Source organism: Artemia sp. Qi Xiang Cuo, chromosome 17 (assembly GCF_049724085.1).
Source record: "Artemia sp. Qi Xiang Cuo chromosome 17, ASM4972408v1, whole genome shotgun sequence".
Classification (NCBI taxonomy): domain Eukaryota; kingdom Metazoa; phylum Arthropoda; class Branchiopoda; order Anostraca; family Artemiidae; genus Artemia; species Artemia sp. Qi Xiang Cuo.
In genome coordinates, this window is record NC_142810.1 from 23,918,525 (window position 1) to 23,941,280 (window position 22,756).

Here is a 22,756-nt window from a genome sequence, read left to right on the forward strand (position 1 = left end):
TTTCTATTGGAAATGAATTTCAGCCCCCCCTAGATATACCAATTCAGGGTATATATTTCTACAGCCTAACCCCGAATCGGCAGACATAGGGGGGGGGGCTGAAATTAATTTCCAATAGAAATGATTATTATATTCATAATCAGCATAAAAAAGCGGTAAAATTCTACTTTAGCTACTTTTGACTATCTTGGAAAGGGGTTAGGTTAAGAAAATGAAACTTTCAGGGATGGGTCTACTGGCTAAAGTATGTCCTAGGAAGATATTTTGAAGTACCCACCTCCACTTCTTCTCCCTCTAGAGGGTCCTGACCTTTGATGACCTTTAAAAATATGTGAGTTATAGAAGTGAAACCTTGCAAAATAGATCTTCTGCTTAAATGAAGCACAACAAAAATTTTTTCAGTTTCACAACTTTGCTCAATCCCAATTTATATAGTTTTAAAGATATGCAAATACATTTCCTAAATTTTTGAAATAAACTATTTATATGGCTTAAAATTCTGCTCAAATAACTGAAATTGCATTTTCAGAGCTAAAGCCAGGGAAAAAGAAACTGATAACTGAAAATTAATGTAAAATGTTGTTTTGTCAAAATTTCAATGGGTATAGACCTGTCATGTAGGCAAAATTTTAGGACCCTCTAGAGGGAGAAGGAGTGGAGCTAGGTAGTTCAAAATACCTTCCCAGGATATACTTAAGCCTGTAGACCCATCCCTGAAAGTTTCATTTTTCTAACCTAACCCCATTCCAAGATAGCCAAAAGTAGCTAAAGTAGAATTTTACCGAAGCATCAAATGGCGTATTCACTTTATTCCTAACTCAATAATATGATTTGGTAGAAATTTACCCATCAAATAGTGTATTCACTTTATTCCTAACTCAATAATATGATTTGGTATATATTTACGACCTTTTTTCATGCTGATTACAAATATAATAATCATTTCTATTGGAAATGATTTTCAGCCCCCTAATCTAACCCCCACCCCCAAATGTGCAAATATATATCCTGAATTGACATATATATAGGGGGAGGGGCTAAAATTCATTTCCAATAGAAATGATTGTTATATTTGTAATCAGCATAAAAAAGGCATTGAATGGTATATTCACTTTATTTGAAACTCAATAATATGATTTGGTAAATATTTACCTGAATTTTACCCCCACCCCTGTATAGGCCTATACCAATTCAGGGTATATATTTGCACATTAGGGGGGTGAGGGTAATTTTATTTCTGATGTAAATAACAGGTAAGTTTAAACTTTCCCCCCAGCCCCCTAATGTGAAAATCTATAGGCTACCCTGAATTGGTAGGCCTAGATAGGCTACAGGGGTGGGGGTAGAATTCATTTGCAACAAAAATGATTATTATATTTGTAAAGAGCATTAAAAAAGGCATTGAGTGGTATATTCACTTTAGTTGTAACTCAATAATATGATTTGGTAAATATTTACCCTCATATCATTCTTAAAAGTGCATCAATTTAATCTAATTTCACTTACTCCTAGTGTCCAAATATGTAGTTCAAATTAAGTAGCCTATGTTCATGCATTTTACCATAGCCTATGCCACTGTTATTCAAGTAGGTTGCTTAGGGTAAAAAACCAGTATCCAATTGAGCAAAATTATGTAAAACTAAAACCCCCCATCTTGTTACCAAAGAAGAATTAAGAAGGGTTGTACCAGAAGGGTTAAGAAGGGTATATCAGAGGCAACGCTGTAGTGTTGCCTATAGTAAAGGCCATATGGCTCCAATGTTTTATTATTATTTTTTTTATTTTTTTTTTCCCAGAGGCACTTCATACGGAAGGGGTCGTCATAAAAACTTCAAAGGGGGCTCATTTGACTGAAAATAGAGAGCTCTAGTGCTCTTTTCAATAGTCAAATGCAGATGAAGGGCAATTAGCCCCCCCCACGCCCCTCCTTTCTCCACACAAATCCAATCAAATTTGCAGATAGCCCTTTTGTTAAGCATAGTTGATTTCCAGATAGAAAATATATTTTTGAGGAGGATACTCCCCCACAACCCTCAGGGCAAGGGTTTTAAGTTATGCCCTGTGGGGATATAAGGTTTTGATAGAAGGCGTTGTTGTAGAAACTTCAAAACAGGCTCAATCAATTGGAAATGAAAGGGCTAGTGCCCTTTTTAAGTGCCCTTTTGCCATTTTGTTCAGCATAGTAGATTTCCAGATAGAAAATATATTTTTGAGGAGGACACTCCCCAACAACCCTCAGGGCAAGGGTTTTAAGTTATATCCTGGGGGCATATAAGGTTTTTATAGAAGGGGATGTTGTAGAAACTTCAAAAAAGGCTCATTTGATTGGAAATTCTAAAAGCTAGTGCCCTTTTTAATAGTCAAAAGTGATTGGAGGGCAACTAGCCCCCCCCCCCCCCATGTCCATTATTCCCCCAAACACATCCAATCAAAATTTTTAGATTGCCGTTTTGTTCAGCGTAGTTGATTTCCAGATATAAAATATATTTTTGAGGAGGAAACTCCACCACAACCAACAGGGCAAGGGTTTTAAGTTATGCCCTGGGGGCATATAAGGTTTTTATAGAAGGCGTTGTTGTAGAAACTTGAAAACAGGCTCATTTGACTGGAAATTAAAGGGCTAGTGCCCTTTTTAATAGTTGAAAGTGATTGGAGTGTAACTAGCCGCCCTCCCCCCCATGCCCCTCATTTCCCCACACACAGCCAAACAAAATTTTGAGATAGCCATTTTGGTCAGCGTAGTTGATTTTCAGATAGAAAATATATTTTTGAGGAGGACACTCCCCCACAACCCTCAGGGCAAAGGTTGTAAGTTATACACTGGGGGCATATATGGTTTTTGTTGAAGGTGCTCTCGTAGAAACTTCAAAAAAGGCTCATTTAATTGGAAATTCAAAAAGCTAGTGCCCTTTTTAATAGTTGAAAGTGATTGGAGGGCAGCTAGCGCCCCCCCCTCCCCCACACCCATTACTCTCCCAAACTCATCCAATCAAAATTTTGAGATAGCCATTTTGTTCAGCGTAGTTGATTTCCAGATAGAAAATATATTTTTGAGGAGGACACTTCTCCACAACCCTCAGGGCAAGGGTTTTAAGCTATTCCCTGGGGGCATATAAGGTTTTTACAGAAGGCGTTGCTGTAGAAACTTCAAAACAGGCTCATTTGATTGGAAATTAAAGGGCTAGTGCCCTTTCTAATAGTCAAAAGGGATTGGAGTGCAACTAGCCCCCCCCCCCCCATGCCCATCATTTCCCCAAACACATCCAATCAAAATTTTGAGATAGCCATTCTGTTCAGCATAGTTGATTTCCAGATAGAAAATACGTTTTTGAGGAGGACACTCCCCCAGAACCTTCAGGGCAAGGGTTTTAAGATATGCCCTGGGGGCATATAAGGTTTTTATAGATGGTATTGTCGTAGAAACTTCAAAAAGGCTCATTCGATTGGAAATTCAAAGGGATAGTGCCCTTTTTATTAGTCGAAAGTGATTGGAGGGCACCTAGCCCCCCCTTCCCCCTATGCCCCTCCTTCCCCCCAATACATTCAATCAAAATTTTGAGTTAGCCATTTTTGTTCAGCGTAGTTGAATTCCAGATTGAAAATATATTTTTGAGGAGGACACTCCCCCACAACCCTCAGGGCAAGGGTTTTAAGTTATGCCCTGGGGGCATATTAGGTTTTTTATAGAAGGCGTTGTTGTAGAAACTTCAAAACAGGCTCATTTGATTGAAAATTAAAGAGCTAGTGTCCTTTAATTAAAGGGCTAATAGTCAAAAGTGATTGGAGGGCAACTAGCCCCCCCCCCCGCCATGCCCATCATTTCCCCAAAACACATCCAATCAAACTTTTGAGATAGCCATTTTGTTCAGTGCAGTTGATTTCCAGATAGAAAATATGTTTTTGAGGAGGATACTCCCCCACAACCCTCAGGGTAAGGGTTTTAAGTTATGCACTGGGGGCATATAAGGTTTTTATAGAAGGCGTTGTCATAGACACTTCAAAACAGGCACATTCAATTGGAAATTCAAAGGGCTAGTGCCCTTTTTAATAGTCAAAAGTGATTGGAGGCAACTAGCCCCCCCCCCCCCCACGCCCATCATTCCCCCAAACACATCCAATCAAAATTTTGAGATAGCCATTTTGTTCAGCATAGTTGATTTCCAGATAGAAAATATGTTTTTGAGGAGGACAATCCCCCACAACCCTCAGGGCAAGGGTTTTAAGTTATGCCCTGGGGGCATTTAAGGTTTTTATAGAAGGCGGTGTCGTAGAAACGTCAAAAAAGGCTCATTCGCTTGGAAATTCCAAGGGCTAGTGCCCTTTTTAAGAGTCGAAAGTAATTTGAGGGCAACTAACCCCCCTCTCATGCCCACCTTTTCCCCAAACACATCCAATCAAAATTTTAAGACAGCCATTTTATTAAACGTAGTTTTAAGTTCTGGAAATTAGGTCTTTGAGGATTACAACTCCTCCAAAGCCCTCAGGGCAAGGGTTGTAATTTAAGGATTCTCCGAATCCTTGATATTATTTCCTGTGGAAGGGATGCTCGTATAAACTTTAGAGAGGGCTCATTTGATTAAAAATTGAAAGTTCTTGTTCACGTTTCAAGAGTCAAAAGAGATTGAAGGGCAACTAGCCCCTCTCCCTCCTCCACGCCCTAAATGCATCAGATAAAATTTTTTAGATGGATATTTTGTTTAAATAGTTCAAAGTTCTGATAACAAGAAACTCTGGTGTCAACACAGCCCACCAGGGGTAGGCGTTGTAAGTTATGCCCTGGGGCATAACTTATTAAGGGGGGTTTATAGCTTACAGGAAGGGTTTTTGTATGGGATGAACTGATAGGAAACCTATTATAATTATCCAAATTATAAGGTTAAAATACATACTCTGTGATAGATGCAAAATTGCTTTGGCACACAAATTCCTATTAAGGTCAATTCCAAACAGTCGTGATCCCTTTGTGTCAGCAAGTGAAATGGTCTAAACCCCCTTATTGGAGCTATTTTTTCAATCCATTCATTTTTGTCAATTGCTGTCCACAAGTTATGCAAGCTGTCTATTGTTCATAAATAAGGTTTTTATCAAAGAGGTAATTGTATAGACTTTGAAAAAAGCCTCATTCAATTTAAATACAAAGTTCTAGATCCGTTTTTTAAAGTCAAGAATAATCGGACAGTAAGCCCCCCCCCCCATGCCATAAAAACTTGAAACTTTTTGCAATCAAAAACGAACAAAAATTAATTAAAAAAAAACTTTCCGAAAAATAATTTTTTAAAAAAAAAGTAAAGGCCATTTTAAGCTTAAGATCAGAATATACAAATAACTGTTAAAATTCAAACTCAAAACGACCAGAAATTACTATTAAAGAATAAATGAACCCCAAAACGAACAGAAATTATATAAAAAATCATAGCAAAAAATATACAAGAAGTTATATGAAAATCAAGCTTAAAACAAAAACAAATATTTTGCTATTAAAGTATAAATGAAACTTAAAACAAACAGAAATTAAATAAACAATCAATGCGAACAACCATACAATATATATTAATGTAAATGAATAAATAAATCTTAAAACGAGTGAAACTTAAATTGAATATGCAAATCAAGTTTGAATCAAATAAAAATGACTACAAACAAGAGTTTGGGTATTGTCTCACTGCAGAAGCCTAAAACCTACTGTGTCATTGGCGCTTTACTGAACACGAATTATATTACAAATATTTTAATTTGTACTTAATATTGAAAATGAATATCAAAAGTAAAGTTAAATTATGGAATGATGAACTTTTAGCAATTAATATTATTATGAATCGAATATTAATTTGAACTTATTAGTTCTTTTAAAGATAGGTCAAGACAAATATAGTTTCACTACAAGCAAAATTTGGATACTGCCCCCTTCTTTAACTGTAAAAACCTAAAGTCTTCTGCATCATTAATGCTTCACTGAAAACGAATTGCTCCTATATTACAAATTTATTATTTTCCAGTTCTTACAGCATTGAAAATGAAAATAAAAATTACAGTGAAAAAAATCTTGAACTGATGGATCTTTCAACAATTAATATCATTATATATCTAATATTCAATTTGATTTTGTTTATACTTTCAAAGACTGTTCAAGACTCATATAGTTTTGCCATTTTTTTTTAACTCTGCCATTTTTGTAACTAATTGTGTTAGTTTGTTATGAAAACATTCTATGGCTTCTAGGCATTTCTATTTGAGTGGAAAACTGCACCTCAAACTTTGTGGAACATGCATTTTCTTGCATGAAAGACCAAAATTTAATAAAATGTCAAGTTTCGGAGTGTTCCACCCCTCGCAAGCAAGTGCCATTGGTATTTTTGAGTACGCATGGTCAATTTAGGGGGTGGAGGGTAGGCTAATTCTCGTAGCTGTCCCATTCCGTCATGGTATGGTTCACATTTTCAACACCTGGCGTCCGGACTATCATATAATCTACCAAGCATACAACTACCCCAAATCAGTATCAATAAATAAATGAAACCCAAGACCAACACAAACTAAAATAAACATTAGAATCAAACTCGAAGCCAGCCTAACTTAATTTGAGTAGGGTTCATAACCCCTATGCTTTCTAAAAGCCAGAAAATAATTTGTACTTTACTGGAAAAAAAATTTAAATGAGTTTACTGAAAAAAAATGTGCATTGCCAACTTAATATACATATGCTGATATTTATTCCCTAAAATTTTAAATAATTTTTGATTTCTTAAATTTACAAAAGTGAAAATATTTCAAAGAATTGTTTTCAGTAAAGCGCCAATGACGCAGTAGGTTTTAGGCTTCTGCAGTGAGACGATACCCAAACTCTTGTTTGTAGTTATTTTTATTTGATTCAAACTTGATTTGCATATTCAATTTAAGTTTCACTCGTTTTAAGATTTATTTATTCATTTACATTAATGTATATTGTATGTTTGTTCGCATTGATTTTTTATTTAATTTCTGTTGTTTTAAGTTTCATTTATACTTTAATAGCAAAATATTAGTTTTCGTTTTAAGATTGATTTTCATATTACTTGTTGTATGCTTTTTTCTATTATTGTTTATTTAATTTCTGTTTGTTTTGGGGTTCATTTATTCTTTAATAGTAATTTCTGGTCGTTTTGAGTTTGAATTTTAACAGGTATTTGTATCTCCTGAGCTTAAGTTTAAAATGGCCTTTACTTTTCTTTGAAAAACTTATTTTTCGGAAAGTTTTTTTTAATTAATATCAGAGAAAAGCTAAAAATCTAAGCTATACATCAATATGTTTAGTACCTTAATCCATTTGAGAGCTTTAAGGTCCTCCGGACCTGTAGTGCTCTTGAGTCAATGACTCCCAGTTGAACCTCCACTGCTTCTTCTCCCACTCCTTGTCAACTGGATGTTAAAAAGTCTAGATGGAAGGTGTACTGACAGTAGAGTCCTTCAATTCATTCAACTGGTTAATAATTCTTCTTGAAAAATACATTTTATGAATTCTTGATCTGGAGCTTAATTTTGGTAGCTTCTTTGAATGCCCTCTTGTGAGATGATGGCTGGTACTGTGGTTGAACTTGAAGATGGTGGAGTTTTGCTTTTGGAGTTTATAAGTCAGCATCATATCACTATGCATGTGTCTTTAGACAAGGGTAGGTAGTTCTAGATGTTCCTGATATGAAGCTGACTTTAGGGTTTTCATGCACTTTGTTGCTTGCCTCTGGATATTTTTGATGAGCCTACCATCTTTCCAGTAAAAAGGACCAGCCAAGCACATGCCAAAATCAAGATTGGATCTAACAAGCCTCAAAACCCCTATGCCTTCCCAAGGCCAGAACAAAATTTGCACTTTACTGAAAAAAATTAAATGTTTTTACTTTAATAACTTTAATAAATCAAATAATATTAACATTTTGATTACTAAATATCAGTATATGTATATTAAACTGACAATGCACATTCATATGTATATTTTCAGTAAAGTGCAAATTTTGTTCTGGCCTTGGGAAGGCATAGGGGTTTTGAGCCCAACTTATGTTAATTTCTGCTCATTTTGAGTTTGACTCAGTCATTTATTGTAATTTCTGTTTGTTTTGGGTTTCATTTATTGATTAATGCTGATTTGTGGTAGTTTCATGCTTGGTAGAATATTTAATTTTATTTTTGCTCATTTATTGTTTAATGGAGTTCTTTCCTTTTTTTAAAGACTTATTTTGTGGAAAAAGTTACTCTCCACTCTCCAATCACTTTCAACTATTAAAAATGGCACTAGCCCTTTCAATTTCCAATCAACTGAGGCCTTTTGAAGTTTCTAAGACAATACCTTCAATAAAAACCTTATATGCCCCAGGCCATAACTTACAACCCTTGCCCTGAGGGCTGGGGTGGTGTCATTCTGAAAGCCCTAATTTCCAGAACTTTCTACTATGTTGAACAAAATGGCAATCTGAAAATTTTGATTGGATGTGTTTGGAGGAATGGTGGGTTTAAGAGGGGGGTTAGTTACCCTCCAATCACTTTCAACTATTAAAAAGGGCACTAGCCCTCTCAATTTCCAATTGAATGAGCCCCTTTTGAATTTTTATGACAACTATATGTATAATAAACCTTATATGCCCCCAGGGCATAACTTACAACCTTTGCCCTGGGGCTCTGGGTAGGGGGTTAATTACTCTCCACTCACTTTTGACTATTAAAAAGGACAATTTCTACAACAACTTCCTATATAAACCTTATATGCCCCCAGGGCATAACTTACAACCCTTGCACTGAGGGCTCTGAGGGGGTTATCATCCTAAAAGACCTGATTTCCAGAACTTTCAACTACGTTGAACAAAGTAGATATCTCAAAATTTTGATTGGATGTATTTGGGAAAATAATGGGTGTGAGAGGAGCATTAATCACTCTCCAATCACTTTCAACTATTAAAAAAGGCACTAGCTCTTTCAGTTTTCAATAGAATGAACCCTTTTGAAGTTTCTACAACAATGCTTTCTATAAAAACCTTATATGCCCCTAGGGCATAACTTACAACCCTTGCCCTGAGGGCTGTGGTTAGGGGGGGGTGTCATCCTTAAAGACCTAGTTTCAAACCTTTCAACTATGTTGAATAAAATGGCTATCTAAAAATTTTGATTGGATGTGTTGGGGATAAGGTGGGCATGAGAAGGGGGTTAGTTGCCCTCAAATTACTTTTGACTTAAAAGGGGCACTAGCCCTTTGAATTTCCAATCAAATGAGCTCTTTTTCAAGTTTCTACAAAAAAGATTTCAATAAAAACCTTATATGCCCCCAGGACATAACTTATTACCCTTGCCCTGAAGACTATGAAGACTAACTTTAAACTGTGTGGAACAAAATGGCTATCTCAAGATTTTGATTGGATGTGTTTGGGGAAATGCTGGGCATGGAAGGGGTGTTAGTTGCCTTCCCATCACTTTCAACTGTTAAAAAGGGAACTAGCCATTTCAATTTCCGATCGAATCAGCCCTTTGTGAAGTTTCTACAACAACACATTTTACAAAAACCTTATATGCCCCCAGGGCATAACTTACAACCCTTCCCCTGAGGGCTGTGGGGGATTGTCATCCTCCAAGACCTAATTTCCAGAACTTAAAACTACATTGAATAAAAAGGCTATCTCAAAATTTTGATTGGATTTTTTTGGGGAAAAGGTGGGCATGAGAGTGAGGTTAGTTGCCCTCTATCAATTTCTGCTATTAAAAAGGGAACTAGCCCTTTCAATTTCCAATGAAATGAGTCTTTTTTGAAGTTTCTATTACAACGCTTTCTGTAAAAACCTTATATGCCCCCAGGGCATAACTTACAATCCTTGCCCGGAGGGCTGGGGGGGGGTGTCCTCCTCAAAAACATAACACAACTCCTACAATACAAAGTGCCCTTGTATGGAAAAAGAAAAAAAAAAAAAAATAATAATACACTGTGCCAACATTGTTCTTTACTTAGGCAGTGCAATTGTGCTGCCTATGATTTCTACAACAACTTTCTATATAAATCTTATATGCCCCCAGGGCATAACTTACAACCCTTGCACTGAGGGCTCTGAGAGGATTATCATCCTAAAAGACCTCCATTCCAGAACTTTCAACTATGTCGAACAAAATGGATATTTCAAAATTTTGATTGGATGTGTTTGGGAAAATGGTGGTTGTGAGAGGGGTGTTAGTTGCTCTCCAATCACTTTCAACTATTAAAAAAGGCTCTAGCCCTTTTGAAATTTCTATGACAACACTTTCAATAAAAACCTTATATGCCCCCATGGCATAACTTACAACCCTTGCCCTGAGAGCTGTGAGGGGGAGGGGTTGTCATCCTTAAAGACCTAATTTCCAAAACTACCAACGAACTTTCAACTACGTTGAATAAAATGGCTATCTCAAAATTTTGATTGGATATGTTTGGGGAAAAGGTGGGCGTGAGAGGGGGGTTAGTTGCCCTCAAATCACTTTCAGCTATTAAAAAGGGCACTAGCCCTTTGAATTTCCAATCAAATGAGCCCCTTTTCAAGTTTCTACAACAAATATTTCAATAAAAACCTTATATGCCCCCAGGGCATAACTTATAACCCTTGCCCTGAAGACTGTGGGTGGAGCGTCCTGCTCAGAGGTATAATTTCCTGAATTTTAAACTGCATGGAACAAAATAGCTATCTCAAAATTCTGATTGGATGTACCTTTCAATCACTTTTGACTATTAAAAAGGGCTCTAGCCATTTCAATTTCCAATCAGATGAGCCCTTTTTAAAGTTTCTATGACAACACATCCTATAAAAACCTTATATGCCTCCAGGGTATAACTTAGAACCCTTGCCCTGAGTGCTATGGGGGGGGGGGGGTTGTCATCCTCAAAGACCTTATTTCCAGAACTTAAAACTACGTTGAATAAAATGGATATCTAAAAATTTTGATTGGATGTGTTTGGGGAAAAGGTGGGCAAGAAGGGGGTTAGTTGCCTTCCAATCATTTTGACTATTAAAAAGGGCACTAGCCCTTTGAATTTCCAATCAAATGAGACTTTTTTGAAGTTTCTACAACAACACCTTCTATAAAAACCTGATGTGCCCCCAGGGTATAACTTACAACCCTTGCCCCGAGGGCTGTGGGGGAGTGTCCTCCTCAAAAATATAATTTCTATCTGGAAATCAACTATGCTGAACAAAATGGCTATCTCAAAATTTTGATTGGATGTGTTTCGGGAAATGGTGGGCGTGGAAGGGGTGTTAGTTGCCTTCCAATCACTTTTGAATATTAAAAAGGGCATAAGCCACTCCAATTTCCAATTGAATGAGCTCTTTTCAAAGTTTGTACAACAACTTCTTTGATATAAAGCGCCCTAATCTAAAGGAAAAAAAAAAAAATAATACATTGTGCCAACATCATTCTTGTATGCCCCTGGGGCATAACTTAAAATCCTTGCCCTGAGGGTTGTGGGGAAGTGTCCTCCTCAAAAACATATTTTATATTGGGAAATCAACTACGCTGAACAAAATTGCTATCTCAAAATTTTGATTGGATGTGTTTGGGGGATGATGGGCGTGAGGGGGCTAGTTGCCCTCCAATCACTTTCGACTATTAAAAAGGGGACTAGCCACTCTAATTTCCAATCGAATGAGCCCTTTGCGAAGTTTCTACGACAACTCCTTCAATACGAAGTTCCCTGGCATGGAAAAAAACAAAAAAATAAATAATACATTGTGGCAACACCGTTCTTTACTTCGGCAGCGCTATTGCGCTGCCTATGAACTGGAGTTCTGTTGGCTACTTTCCAGTCTGCTGGGAGCTCTCTAGGGGTAAGTGATGTCTGGAAGATTCTTGTGAGGGGATCTGCTATCACTTCTGCAATTTCTTTTAGTAGTCTAGGATGTATATTATCAGGTCCTGGTGACTTGTTAGGATTCAACTTTTTCTGTAGATTATACCGTGGTGCTCTCCATTTGGGCTTTTATATTATAGTTTGGTTGTAGAGGTAAAGTGCCATCAGGCTCAGTGGTGAAAACTGAGACAAATTGCTGGTTTAGTAAATTAGCAAGTTTATTATTCTCTGTAACTTCCTCATCTTGCTCAGTTATCAGTTTTTTAATACATTGTCTACTGTGTCTTGGCTAGAGATGTACTACCAAAACTTTTTTGGGTTAGTGTTGACTTCATCAGCAAGTTTAAATTCAAAATTCACATGCAAGCCCCATGTCAAGTTTTTAAGTTTGTTCTGGCTATTGCAATGCTTCTCTCTGTAATCAGGTGATTGGTGCTGTTTATATTTCTTCCAATATCTGCTTTTGTAGTTGATTTCAATCTTAATCTTATTAGTCATTACTGGGAGTGTTTTTGGTTTGGAGATAAGTTTACTTGAAGTGTACTGATTTGCTTTATTTTTATTATTTTTTATCCATGCAATGCTGCCAAGATCCATTCAAATCTTCTCATAATTAATGAAAAGTCCATACGACTTCATATGGACAGAAGTCCATATGATGCCATAAAAAAGGCATCAAGTGATATTTTCACTTTCATCCTAGCTATATTATATTGTAAACTGCAAATTTATCATGTCTCCTTTTGGGGAGCCGCTATTGAGCAATTTTATTTCATCTTAGTTTAAGATTAGGCTAATATAAACTGTAGTCAGTCAATCATATCTAGGCCATTCAGTATTAGTGTACAGCTAGGCATACTCAGAATGAAACACTATATAGCCTAATCCTGAAAACAACTTTAAAAAATCCTAAGATACATAGCCTAGGCCTACTTATATGATTCCTGAAAGTGCTTTGTTTAATTTTCCTTGTCTCCCCTAATGTCTGTTTCTTGATTTTGTCAACATTACTTCTTTGCCATTAAATATAAGGTAAAAGACCTCTTTTTGGAAAGACACTTTTCTTTGGGATTCTGGAAAAATAGCAATGGGTGTTTGGACCACCCCTATTTTACTACAACATGATGCTATATGAGGGCAGTAACAAAAGCCCCACCTTCTTGGTCAAATTTTTACCAATAATTGTATATTTCATATTTGTGATTTATAGAATAAATATCAAGTAATAAAAGTTACATTTTAGAATCAGAAGAAAATCAGCTTTCTGTTAATATGTGAATAAAACTGAAACACTAAAAGGATATATACAACAAAATAGGATAATTGGTATTTCCAAAAAGAGGTCCTTGTAGGTAAGTCAATAAACTAATAATTTCAAATGTTTGATCTTAAATGATTTTAGTAATACATTGTATTATATCAACACAAAAGCAACTTGTTAATAAGAAAATTGAATACAGGAATACTGACCTATTCTTGGCATTTCCAACAAATATTTATCCTTAGATGTCATTTTCAGTGGCTTTTCTTGGTGTGAGAATTTACTTACCTGGACTTTGAAGTTAGTCATATTTTGTTTTCTATTTCCAAGAGGATTCATCCTTTGTTTAAATTTTTAATTAAAACAAATCTGCTTCTATTTCAGCAGGTGGGCCTTTTCAGTCAAAACTATTCAGCCCTTTTCCTTTTGTTTCACTCTGTGAGCTGAACAGAGCTACTGAATTGGTCGCTTCTTATTTATATTATTTGAAAAAAACTACGTTTTCTAAAGAGTTAAAGAGGCTGAGTTACAAGGTCGAACCTTAAAACGTACAGGGATTAGGAGGCACAGTTGGGGGGCTGCCGCCCCCCAAACCCGCTTTCGCAGCCTTTAAATATAAAAAAAAATTTCTTTAAACTGAAAGTAAGGAGCGACATTAAAACTTAAAAAGAACAGAAATTATTCCGTATATGAAAGAGGCTGTGCCCTCCTCAACGCCTCGCTCTTTACGCTAAAGTTTGACTTTCTCACAACTCTTTTTTTAAACAATAAAAACTTTAGCGTAAAGAGCGAGGCGTTGAGGAGGGCACAGCCTCTTTCATATACGGAATAATTTCTGTTCTTTTTAAGTTTTAATGTCGCTCCTTACTTTCAGTTTAAAGAAATTTTTTTTTATATTTAAAGGCTGCGAAAGCGGGGGTTTGGGGGCGGCAGCCCCTCAACTGTGCCTCCTAATCCCTGTACGTTTTAAGGTTCGACCTTGTAACTCAGCCTCTTTAACTCTTTAGAAAACGTAGTTTTTTTCAAATAATTTCTGCACGTTTTTGTACAGTTTATTACTTATTATTGCTTGACTAACTGTTAGCTGATCGTGTCAGGAGTTAAAGTTGGGGGGCTGCCGCCCCCCAAACCCCCCGCTCTTGAACATTCTTATGTTAAGGCTTTTAATTCCTGAATACTCAAATCACGTCGTACAGGGTGCCTCCTAATCCCTGTACGTTTTAAGGTTCGAACTTGTGACTCAGCCTCTTTAACAGCCCCCCAACTGTGCCTCCTAATCCCTGTACGTTTTAAGGGTCGACCTTGTAACTCAGCCTCTTTAACTCTTTAGAAAACGTAATTTTTTTCAAATAATTTAAAAAAGAAACTGAGTTTCTTTTCAAAGTATATAAAAGAGTTGCTTTGATGGTGAATCGAACCCGAGTTTTCCGCATGAAGGTCTGAAGTCTCAGCCGCTGGACTATACAAACACAACAGTAATTGTTGTTTAGCAAATAGAAGGTATTTTCGACGCAAGCAAATTCCCAAAAATCTTGATATGTGGTTTTTGGAAAACAGGGAAGGAGTGATCAGATTGAGCTGAAATTTCGACGATAAGCTCCCAGGCCCCAGGAAAGCTTATCCTCTAAATTTCAGCCCGATCAGACAACGTTAAAGGGGGGTTGTGGAGGGAAAAATTAACATGGGCTAATATAGGAAAACGAGGTTTTTCGTAAATGTAAATTCGGGGGATAATTTTTTCGGTCTGAAAATATCAAAAGGCCCTAACAGGTCGAATTCTGCTTCGAATGAGTCCTCATTCAACCGGATCCGTTGCCAACTGTGGCCTGTAGGCGTGGCTAACAAAAAAAAAAGAGATGAATTTTAAGTGGCTATATTTCGTTTTTGGAAAACAGAGAAGGAGTGATCGGATTGAGCTGAAATTTCGAGGATAAGCTCCCGGGCCCTAGGAAAGCTTAACCTCTAAATTTCAGCCCAATCGGACAACGTTAAAGGGGGTTGTGGTCGGAGGGTCCAAACTTCCGGCCCAGTTTACCCCATGAAGATAAAGTCGGAGGAGGATGAAATTTTGCAAGTTTCTTAGTTTGAGCTTGGGCTACAAAATGCAATTACCGCCGTCTCTCTGCGACCTCTAGGACCTGAAATCGCTTAACATTGTGGTGGGTCGCCTCTTTATAGAGGCACAAGTGTGCCTCCTTGATTGAATCTGCTCATATTTCTTTCAGTATATCTTTTGATTCTAGGAGTTGAAATATAAGAAGATAAATATTGATTTTTGTGCTCTGTGTGAAAGTAAAGGCATCTAGACTCTTAGCTGATAGTGAGATTTTGTGGTGTTTGAAGCACTTTAACAGTTTACAATGCAGGGTATACTGTGCAGATGTCAGCATATCACATTCAAATTGGCAATGGTCAATTGTTTCATTTTTTATATAACAATACCTGGAAAGAGGGGAGGAGGGAACTGATATGAAAACTCATGAAAATTTAGCCCATTTGAGCCAGACCAAATGCTATGATAAATTAGAAAGATCCTTATTGGGGAAAGGAGATAGAATTGAATTATTCTTGTTGAACAGTACCTCTGATAGTCTCCAGCAGTACGTATCTCTAATTAGGATTGTTCTCCCACTTGACTGGTCAATATTTATGGCATTTTTTTGCAATTTCATTTGCATTATGGTTACCAGTTCTACCTGAGTGGCTTGGAACATACTGAAAGTAAGTTCTTATGCCTCTTGAAGCAAGATTATCAATAATGCTAAGACAATGAAAAGTGTCTATATCCATCTTATAGGCTACTGAGAAGCTTAAGACAGCAGCTCTAGGCTTGACAAAGAGTCAGAATAAACTATATTGTTTTGTGAATTAGCAATCAAATGTTGATTATTCATAAGGTGCTCTAATGTAATAATAATGGCATTTAACTCTGCAGACATTATAGACGCATTATCATACATTCTCTCACCAAGTGCAATATTAAAGCGCGGAAGAAAAGATCCACTTGCCACCTTCTCATTCATTTTGGACCCATCAACAAAAATTTGGAAGTGGTTATTATATGTAATTGTATTAAGTTCAGCAATTTTTTTCTGGATGAAAGCAATAGGGATAAGTTCTTTAGTCCACTTTAAGAAATTAGTATTTATTATGGGAATTGACCAACTCCCTGGAGGGGTGTGGGGGAAAGTAGGTGCAATAGACTTTGCTGGCACTGGGAATTTCTTCTGGGTATTGGCATATTCATTTGCAATGCCTCTATACATAGATGGATTTCTTAATCAGTTATGCAAGGTATGTGAGCTATTGGCTTCCATTTTTGTAAGATAATTTATCAAAAGCAAACTTTCTGTACCAAAAGAAAACATAATTTATCAAAAGAAGTATTTCATTTATATTTGATAATCTACTCTCAATAAGCAGAAACTTAGTACTTGTGGGTTTCCTAAGGCCAAATATGAGATGGATTATATTGTTTTGTGTTCCTTCAATTTTTTGCATCTGTATCTTTGCACAAGCACCATGAACATTGAGCCCATAATCAATATGAGGTCTTATATGTGATTTATAAAATTGAAGTAAAGTTTTCTCCTTGCAACCCCAGGGTGTGGAAAGAAGCATTTTTATTATTCTTATCCCTGTTTCAGTACTCTCTAGATTACAGTCAGTTGGTTTGACAAAGTCAATGGCTATCTGAGCTCTGCAATTTAGACCAAGGGTAAGGGTCTCCCTGACCCTAGTCTATGAGTCATGTGTGTAAAAATGTTCTCTCCAAAATTGATCCAGGCTATTTTTGAAACTATTTAAGATTTCAGATTTCACAACTATTTCTGGGAGTGAGATGCTCAAAAACTTATTTGGGTCCTAGAAAGTTAAGGTTCACTTTTTTGTCAGTAGTATGGCTAGGTACTACAAACAAATGACTATGACTTCTCTAAAGGGCTATACTTTGTTCAGTATATTTACTATTTACTTGTTTCTTATGCTGTATGACTCCTGGCTCTCTTAACTGTACACTTTTTGTATTCAACAATTATAATTGATTATAAATATGAATTGATTGTATTCTAAGTTTAAGATAAAATATTAGATATTACAGAACAAATCCTCCCCCAAAGATGGACTGTTTGTAGAATTATTCATAGACTTGTGTTTTCAAGTTTTAGAAGTAGAAATTCTTAATTATTTATTGTACCAGTCATGGTTAATTCCCAGCTACCTTCGATTGGGCAGATATGACTCTTTAGATGAAATGGGATACATTCCTGACATTTCTACAACTCTGGAGATTTTAAGAAGCCCAGATCCACTCGACTGTCTTCTTCTGTACTCTAAGCATGTATTATAGTAGTGTTTTTGCCTTTTGATTTTTACTTCTTTTTTTTTGCCTTAGAAAACTGATCTGCTAAAGACTAAATCATCTGATTTTTTTTATTCAATGAATTAAACATTTATCATAGGCAGCACAACAGTGCTGCCTATCATAAATTTTTGTATAGTCGAATATACTTTTTAATAGTCAAAAGTGATTGGAGGGCAACTAACCACCCTTCTCATGCCCACCATTTCCCCCCAGACATCCAATCAAAATTTTGAGATAGCTACTTTGTTCAACATAGTTAAAAATTTTGGAAGTTAGGTCTTTGAGGATGACAACCCCCCACAGCCGTCCCCTGGGGGCATATAAGGTGTTTTATAGAAAGTGTTGTTGTAGAAACTTTAAAAAGGGCTCATTCGATTGGAAATTGAAAGGGCTAGTGCCCTTTTTAATAGTCAAAAGTGACTGGAGGGCAGCTAATACCCCTCTTATGCCCACCATTTCCCCAAAGACATCCAATCAAAATTTTGAGATAGCCATTTTGTTCAACGTAGTTGAAAGTTTTGGAAATTAGGTCTTTGAGGATGACAACCCCCCCCCCCCACAGCCCTCATGGCAAGGGGTGTGAGTTATGTCCTTGGAGCATATATATGCTTTTTTTTATAGGAACCATGGTTGTAGAAACTTCAAAAAGGGCTCATTTGATTGGAAATTGAAAATCCTAGTGCCCTTTTTAATAGTCAAAAATGATTGAAGGGCAACTAATATCTCTCTCACGCCCACTATTTCCCGAAACACATCCAATCAAAATTTTGAAATAGTCATTTTGTTCAACATAGTTGAAAGTTCTGGAAATTATGTCTTTAAGGATGACACCCCCCCACCCCCATAGTCATCAGGCCACTGAGTGTAAGTTATGCCCTGGGGGCATATAAGGTTTTATAGAAAGTGTTGTCGTAGAAACTACAAAAAGGGCTCATTCAATTGGAAACTGAAAGAGCTAGTGCCCTTTTTAATTGTCAAAAATAATTAAAGAGCAAGTAGCCCCATTCTGATGCCCACTATTTCCACAAACGTATCCAATCAATATTCTTATATAACAATTATTTTAAACGTAGTTTATAGTTCCTGCAATTAGGTCTTTGGGGATGACAAACCCCTCACAGCCCCCTTGGCAAAGGTCGTCTGTTATGCCCTGGGGGCATATAAGGTTTTTATAGAAATTGTGGTTGTAGAAACTTCAAAAAGGGCTCATTCATTTGGGATTTGATACGGCTAGTGCCCTTATTAAGAGTCAAAAGCGACCAGAGAAATAATGCCCCCCCCCTCCCCCACACCCATTATTTCCCCAAACACTTTGATCAACATTTTGATATAGCCATTTTGTTGAATGTAGTTGAAGGGTCTGGAAATTATGTCTTTGAGTATGACACACACACCCCCCCCCCCCCACAGCCCTCAAGGCTAAGGTTGTAAGTTATGCCATGGGGGCATATAAGGTTTTTTCGAATATAATTTTTACTTTACTCAAAAAAATTCTTTTAAATGTTTTCACTTTTATAACTTAAAAAGAAATCAAAAATTGATTAAGAATTTAAGGAATAAATATCACCATACGTATATTAAACTAATAATGCACATTCATTTGAATTTTTTTCAGTAAAGTACAAACTATATTAACTTTAGAAAGCATAGGTGTTTTGAACCTTACTCATATTAATTTCTGTTCGTTTTGAGTTTGATCTGTTATTTATTTTAATTTCTGTTCGTTTTGGGTTTCATTTATTTATTGATAATGACTTGTGGTAGTTGTATGCTTGGTAGATTATTTGATTCTATTTCTGTTCATTTTTGGTTTAATGGAGTTCTTTACTTTTTTTTGAAAAACTCATTTTGTGGAAAGTTTTTTTTAATTAATATTCTAAAAAAGTCCCTCTCTAGCAAGGAACAATAGAAACAGGAATCACAAATACAAGCATGGTGCTATAAAGAAGGGCTAGTTAAATTCATTTTTCACATAGTCATGATTTCTTGTGTAAAATATAGATTTAAGTCCTGTGATCTACTTAGTATTTCATTATTTTGTCTTTTGATATATTTTTTTTTTCCTTAGAAACCCATGATCTGCTCAAAGGGGTACTTCAAAGCTACAAGTAGGCCGAGACAGTTTCTTGTTGCAACCTTTCTATTTTACAATTGATTAACCAGTTTAAGATTTTCTTATGGTTCCATTGGACCATTCCATAAGAACCATTGATGGTTCTTATTTGTTGTGTGACACACAAACACACAACAAAAGAGACAAACAAACACCTGCTCAGACACACTGGTACAGAGAGAGACAAGCAAATTTCCGCTCGGATACATATGTACAGAGAGAGAGAGAGAGACAGAGACAGAGAGAGAAAGAGTCAAAAACACAAACAACACACAGAGCCAGACACACAAACGCACAACAAAAAAGACATGCAAACACCTGCTTAGACACACTGGTACTGAGAGAGACAAGCAAATATCCGCTCAGATACACAGGTACAGAGAGAGAGAGAGACAAAAACACATACAACCGCACAGAGTCAGACACACAAACACTCAACAAAAGAGACAAACAAACACCTGCTCAGACACACTGGTACAGAGAGAGACAAGCAAATATCCGCTCGGATACATATGTACAGAGAGAGAGACAGAGAGAGAAAGAGACAAAAAACACATACAAACGCACAGAGTCAGACACACAAACAAACACCTGCTCAGACACAGTGGTACAGAGAGAGAAAAGCAAATATCCGCTCGGATACATATGTACAGAGAGAGAGACAGAGAGAGAAAGAGACAAAAACACATACAAACGCACAGAGTCAGACACACAAACACACAACAAAAGAGACAAACAAAAACCTGCTCAGACACACTGTTACAGAGAGAGACAAGCAAATATCCGCTCAGATACATATGTACAGAGAGAGAAACAGACATAAACACATACAACCGCACAGAGACAGACACACAAACACGCACCACAAGAGACAAACAAACACCTGCTCAGACACACTGGTACAGAGAGAGACAAGCAAATATCCGCTCGGATACATATGTACAGAGAGAGAGAGAGAGACAGAGAGACAGACAGACAGAGACAGAGAGAGACAAAAACACAAACAAACGCACAGAGTCAGACACACAAACACACAACAAAAGAGAAGAACAAACACCTGCTCAGACACACTGGTACAGAGAGAGACAAGCAAATATCCGCTCGGATACATATGTACAGAGAGAGAGAGAGAGAGACAGAGAGACAGACAGACAGAGACAGAGAGAGACAAAAACACATACAAACGCACAGAGTCAGACACACAAACACACAACAAAAGAGAAGAACAAACACCTGCTCAGACACACTGGTACAGAGAGAGACAAGCAAATATCAGCTCGGATACATATGTACAGAGAGAGAGAGAGAGACAGAGAGACAGACAGACAGAGACAGAGAGAGACAAAAACACATACAAACTCACAGAGCCAGACACACAAACACACAACAAAAGAGACAAACAAACACCTGCTCAGACACACTGGTACAGAGAGAGACAAGCAAATATCCGCTCGGATACATATGTACAGAGAGAGAGAGAGAGACAGAGAGACAGACAGACAGAGACAGAGAGAGACAAAAACACATACAAACGCACAGAGCCAGACACACAAACACACAACAAAAGAGACAAACAAACACCTGCTCAGACACACTGGTACAGAGAGAGACAATCAAATATCCGCTCGGATACATATGTACAGAGAGAGAGAGAGAGACAGAGAGACAGAAAGACAGAGAGAGAGAGAGACAAAAACACATACAAACGCACAGAGCCAGACACACAAACACACAACAAAAGAGAAGAACAAACACCTGCTCAGACACACTGGTACAGAGAGAGACAAGCAAATATCTGCTCGGATACATATGTACAGAGAGAGAGAGAGAGAGACAGAGAGAGAAAGAGACAAAAACACATACAAACGCACAGAGTCAGACACACAAACACACAACAAAAGAGACAAACAAACACCTGCTCAGACACAGTGGTACAAAGAGAGACAAGCAAATATCCGCTCGGATACATATGTACAGAGAGAGAGAGAGAGAGAGAGAGAGAGAGAGAGAGAGAGAGAGAGAGAGAGAGAGAGACAGACACACAGAGAGAGAAAGAGACAAAAACACATACAAACGCACAGAGTCAGACACACAAACACACAACAAAAGAGACAAATAAACACCTGCTCAGACACACTGGTACAGAGAGAGACAAGCAAATATCCGCTCGGATACATATGTAGAGAGAGAGAGAGAGAGAGATAGAGAGAGAAAGAGTCAAAAACACATACAAACGCACAGAGTCAGACACACAAACACACAACAAAAGACACAAATAAACACCTGCTCAGACACAGTGGTACAAAGAGAGACAAGCAAATATCCGCTCGGATACATATGTACAGAGAGAGAGAGAGTGTGTGTTTGTGTGTCTGACTCTGTGCGTTTGTATGTGTTTTTGTCTCTTTCCCTCTCTGTCTGTCTGTCTCTCTCTCTCTCTCTCTCTCTCTCTCTCTCTCTCTCTCTCTCTCTCTCTCTCTCTCTCTCTCTCTCTCTCTCTCTCTCTCTCTCTCTCTCTCTCTCTCTCTCTCTCTCTCTCTCTCTCTCTCTCTCTCTCTCTCTCTCTCTCTCTCTCTCTCTCTCTCTCTCTCTCTCTCTCTCTCTCTCTCTCTCTCTCTCTCTCTCTCTCTCTCTCTCTCTCTCTCTCTCTCTCTCTCTCTCTCTCTCTCTCTCTCTCTCTCTCTCTCTCTCTCTCTCTCTCTCTCTCTCTCTCTCTCTCTCTCTCTCTCTCTCTCTCTCTCTCTCTCTCTCTCTCTCTCTCTCTCTCTCTCTCTCTCTCTCTCTCTCTCTCTCTATTTATGGCATTTTTTTGCAATTTCATTTGCATTATGGTTACCAGTTCTACCTGAGTGGCTTGGAACATACTGAAAGTAAGTTCTTATGCCTCTTGAAGCAAGATTATCAATAATGCTAAGACTATGAAAAGTGTCTATATCCATCTTATAGGCTACTGAGAAGCTTAAGACAGCAGCTCTAGGCTTGACAAAGAGTCAGAATAAACTATATTGTTTTGTGAATTAGCAATCAAATGTTGATTATTCATAAGGTGCTCTAATGCCATAATTATGGCATTTAACTCTGCAGACATTATAGACGCATTATCATACATTCTCTCACCCATTGCAATATTAAGGGGCGGTAGAAAAGCTCCACTTGCCACCTTCTCATTCATTTTGGACCCATCAACAAAAT

General features: G+C 37.3%; 1 protein-coding gene across 2 annotated transcripts in view; it reads left to right on the plus strand.

Moving 5' to 3' along the window:
• The window catches only part of LOC148942026 (uncharacterized), a 36,883-nt gene that overhangs the window by 1,059 nt on the left and 13,068 nt on the right, over positions 1-22,756 (plus strand). The window lies entirely within an intron of this gene.